This window comes from Apaloderma vittatum, unplaced genomic scaffold (assembly GCF_000703405.1).
Source record: "Apaloderma vittatum isolate BGI_N311 unplaced genomic scaffold, ASM70340v1 scaffold16672, whole genome shotgun sequence".
Lineage (NCBI taxonomy): Eukaryota > Metazoa > Chordata > Aves > Trogoniformes > Trogonidae > Apaloderma > Apaloderma vittatum.
The window spans coordinates 29,416-34,311 of record NW_009702030.1 but is presented as its reverse complement, the minus strand read 5'-3'; positions in this window follow the sequence as shown (position 1 = coordinate 34,311).

Genomic DNA, 4,896 nt, shown 5'->3' with positions numbered 1-4,896 from the left:
TGGGCTGGAAGGGACCTTTAAAAGTCACCTAATGCAGCACCCTGCAGTGGGCAGGGACATCTTGAGCTGGATCAGGTCACTCAGAGCCTTGTCTTCCAGGGATGGGGCCTCCAGAGCATCCCCTCCAGGGAAGGGGCCTCCACCTCCTCTCCAGGCAGCCTGTGCCAGGGTCTCACCGCCCTCAGAGTAAAGAGCTTCTCCCGAGTGTCTCACCTAAATCTACCCCGCTCTGGTTTAAAACCATTGCCCCTCGTCCTGTCTCTGCACGCCCTTGTAAGCAGTCCCTCCCATCTTCCCGGTAGCCCCTTCAGGTACGGGGAGGCCACTAGAAGGTCTCCCCTTGAGGAGCCTTCTCTTGTCCGGGCTGGACAGCCCCAGCGCTCTCAGCCTGTCCCTGTAGGAGAGGTGCTCCAGCCCTCTGGGTGTCTGTGGCCTCCTCTGGACTTGCCCCAGCAGGTCCGTGTCCTTCGTGTGCTGGGGGCTCTGGAGCTGGGTGCCCTTAGTTAAGCCATAGGTGGTTTAACTGGGAGGGTTTGACTGGTACTTCAACCAGAAATATGGCCTCATCTTGCAGGTGGAGGCCTCTGTTCATATACTCCTTTGTTACATTCTGCGTTATGGACGTTGTGGTGTCTAGAAAACTTAAGCTCTTATTTAAGAGACTAAACAGTTACTCTGAGTCAGTGAAACATGTCAGGTACTTTCACAGTTATGTCATCTAATATTTATGTGTTAGTAATTTTTTTTGCTGAGTAGAGTTGCCAGGCAAATAATTAAAGGCAGACGGAAAGATAGTGTAGTAAGGATTATATAAAGCCAGCTGAAGCAGCAGATTCTGTATTTTATGCTTGCAATCTATTTAGGCTGAAAGTAGATAGCTCAGGGTTTAATGTGCATGAGCTGTATGCTCTGGACATATTATGGACTTTGCACTGATTGTTCTGGACTTAAGATTCAGATATGAAGTTGCCGCTCCTCAGGGGAGAAAAACTGCTGTGGTCGTCGTACTTGAAGGGTAAGCAGCAGAGACAGCACGCACTGAACAGGACTAGTAGCTGATTTTTTGGTGGTGAAATGAGAGTCATAAGTTGCACGTGTCCAGATTTTAAAAATGTGATGACTGTTGGTTCAAGTAGGGGGAGGGAGTGCTGGCAGTGAGAGATGCAGAGAATGGGATGTAGTTGAAACTGTTTAGAGCTGTTTGCCTTGCCCAGCTTGGGTTATCGGAACCAGGGGTAGTTCAGTGAGAAACGCTGTGCAAGGATGGATGGACACCTGAACGTGGCCATTGAGGTAGCTGAAAATCTACATCCATTTCTTGAAAAATTTGTAAAGAAATTGGCTTGCTTTGGACTGAACAGTGAGCAGAATTTTCAGTGTTTAGAAAGAAGAGCAGACCCTTTACTGCAGATCATTAAAGAGGGTAGGTAAAGCTTGTGGATGTGTTCCCAGAGGAACATTCTGACTTTTCTTAGCTTTTGAAACAGCTTCCATATTTGAATTGTTTCCAGTGTCTGCCTCTCTTCTTGTGCTAGGTAGCCTGTCTTTCATTTGCGGCAGGCTTTGCACTGGATTAGCAAACTGCTCCTGCTGCTAGTGGTTTTAGAGGCAAGTACCCAGCTGTAAATGTTTGCTTCCCACTCTTGTTGCCCCATCCTGTGTCTAGTACTTTGCCAAGCTTTGTCTTAAATTTCAAAAAGAGTTCTTGACTATTCCTGGTAGCTCTTGGGAGGTATTTGCCGCAGGAGAGATCCCTGGAGGAGTTCTCAGCAGAGAAATGGGAGATCCCGGTGTTCCTTCAGCAGCACCCGTGTTAGTGACAGAGAGCCGGCCGGAGCAGTGCCTGTGTGCGTGTCTGCAGGAGCGTGACAGAACGCTCCAGACATGCCCCGCTGAGATAATCCCTTCCTTGAACAAGGTTTGCTGTTTACTTTAATAATGTGTTCGCAAATACAGATTACTCTGTTAAACATCCGGTTGTCTTTACTGCAGGTGTGTTTGTCTCCCAGTCAACTTCTGAGTTCTTCCCCCCTTCGACATCTTTCAGAAGCTGATTGTGGCAAAGATTGATTTGGCACCTGACTCAGAAGACTGAAAGCTGGACTGTAAATGGAAAAATAACAGAAATCTTTTCTGTATAGTCACTTTAAATATTCAGCTGTGTCCTTTTGATCGTTCTGTGTTCCCCTGCCTGTGCACAGGGGAGTCAGTTTCCGTCAGAACTTTCTTTTCTTCTCCACCTCGAGGATCTTTAGAGTTCTCCTAGCTCAAATGTTTTCTTATGTTAGCATCCTTTCGGGTTTGGCAGTTGTACCTTCCTGCAGGGAGAATTGAACAGAAATAGCATGGCTGCCTTCTTTGGTCTAGACACCCCTCACAACAAAAACTTAAACTACAAAGATTTGAAAACTTGACTTTTGCTCCTGAAGAAGAGCTACAGTGGCAGCAGGAGTTGTGGAACTGTTGCTAGGTTTTGTTGGCTTCTCTGTCTCCTTAGCCTTTGCACCTTTGCTTAACGAAGCTCTTTCTCTGACTAGCGCCAGTGTCCGGTGCCTCGTGCTGATGTGGTGCTGATGTGGGTGTGATGGGCTGTGTCCAGGAGCAACTGCTGCAACAGCCAGGCTGTGCTCCCTGTGTGCCGGCATTCCGTGTGTGTTGTGCTAGGGGCAAGGCGAATTTTTGTTAGCAAACACGGAGCGGTAAGAACTGGTTTTCTGGATCAGCTGCGTATCACCTAAGTTGGGTTTTCAGGCTAGAAACTTTGTTGGTTTGGACCATAACTGAGAGTAATCCTGTTTCTGATCCAGAGATCCTTGAAATACCTCAGATCATTTTGGTTTTGAGGTGTGTCCTGTCATCTGCAAAGCAAGTCTCAATGACTGGATACCTGTAAATGGTGCATGTTTTATGAAATCAGTCCTGCCTTAATTATGAGAGGACATTTGTAAAGCTGTCAGTAATAGTGGAAATACTATAGTATAATCATCTTCAGTTGAGGAGAGGCAGAAGGGTTTGGTACGTCTGATAATATTTCACATTTAGACATGCAGTATCAATGATGTACGCAAGTCAACAGAGTTTCGTAGAAAACAGGTCTTAGTGAACAAACTTGATCTCGATGCTTTGAAATTTCGAGCGTGGTCACCGGAGGCATTAGTCCTTGGTTGCAGTGGGTGATGTTGGACAGGGTTCTGAGCAACCTGGTCTAGTTAAAGACGTCCCTGCTGATTGCAGGGGCTTGCCCTGGATTATCTTTAAAGACCCCTTCCAACCCAAACCATTCTGTGTTCTGATCTCCGTGGTAGAAAAGCACAAACTGGTAAAACTCTCAGCCCGATGCCTTACAAAGCGGAAACTTATTCAGTGTCAGCATTTTTTTTGGATGAGGGGTTAGTCTGTGTCTGAGTGAAGACAGGAAAACTCGCACTGTTTGGTTGTTCTTTTACTAATCTGTGGCTAAAAGAAAGCTAACAGCTGGAAGGTGTAGAAGGAGGGGGTGATGAGTACTGGGAAGTCAGTGCAACAGGTTGATCTAGGTGGTTTAGCATACAGTATTCTCTGGAAAACGCTGTTTTTCATTATCGCTGGATATATTTGCATAAAAGCCAGATAAACTAAATACTGAAGAGAAGAGGAAGGAGGCTGCAACTTGCAAAAACTGCATTTCAGGAGGACTTGTGGATTGAAGGGATATGAATGAGTATGCCAGATAGCAGAAAGCAGGTTTGATCCAGGAATATACCGTTGAGTAGAACCGAGAAGTCTCTGTGGGGTTTTGTGTAGTCAGTGCGTGGATACGGTGAACATTTGTGGCGCCAGTGCTTACAGGGTATAGGTAAGGTAAAGAAAAATCACTGGTAATTATTTTGAGTAGACCCACACTACTGCAAGAAAATTTTAAAAGCACGTTGAGCCTCATCCTGAAAAGGAAGTTTGCAGTGGTTATTCTCATGATTTATAAATTCCTGTTTGAATAACAGAGGACAAGGCGAGGTCTGCTGGCTCTAATCTGAAGCCAGGCAGTTTTAGATTAAACATGAGGTTTTCTAGTGGGCGATAATGGGTGGACCACAGGGCCAATTTGTTTTAGCTCCCATCTTAAATTTTCAGTGCTTAATCTTTTACATGAAGATTTCCCCCTCCCACAAAGTTAAACTTCTAATTTAGCAAAAAACTCTTTTATTGCAGGAAACAACAGTTCACTGTCTCTGGAAGAAGTGAGATGAGAGGATCAGGAAACATCCTTTTTGTTCAGAATATACTAAACCTGATGTTTCAAGAGAACTTTCTCTTATTGCCATTTTAAGTTAGCCACTGAATCCTTCCTGTGATGTGGTGTAGCTCTAAAAAGGTCTTTTTAAATGTACCATTTGAGTTAGTTTGCCAAAGCTTGAAAATCTTGCCCTGATAAAAGCTAAAGAGAATGGGAAATTTCTTTTTTCTTTCCTTTTAGAGAATTCTCATGTGCTTTGCTCCCAGCTGCATTTGGAAGAGAAATCTAAGTAGAGTTCTTGTCTATCCTTTTGGTCATTATATGTAGGGGTTTTTTAAGTTATTTGGGGTCTGCTTTTTGCACAGTATTTCTGGTCTTGTTTCTTGTCACTGTTTCCTGCTGGTGCTCCTTAAGCCATGGCATGGAAATGGTTGCCATGGACTGTATGGCTTGTGCCTGCTGCTTTTCTCTCCGTTTCCCTTCTGCGTTGTCATTCTTCTAGTGCTCCAGTTCTTAAGTGCTACTTGACAAGCAGGAAGCACAAACCCCAAGGACACATACTAGCCAGACCTTCCAGGGAAGCAGAACAACCAGTGTGTTGGTATTCCTTGCACTTTAGCTGCAGAGGGACTTGTTTAATCTTTTTTTGCGTTCTTAAACTACTTTCTTGTATGTTTTGACAG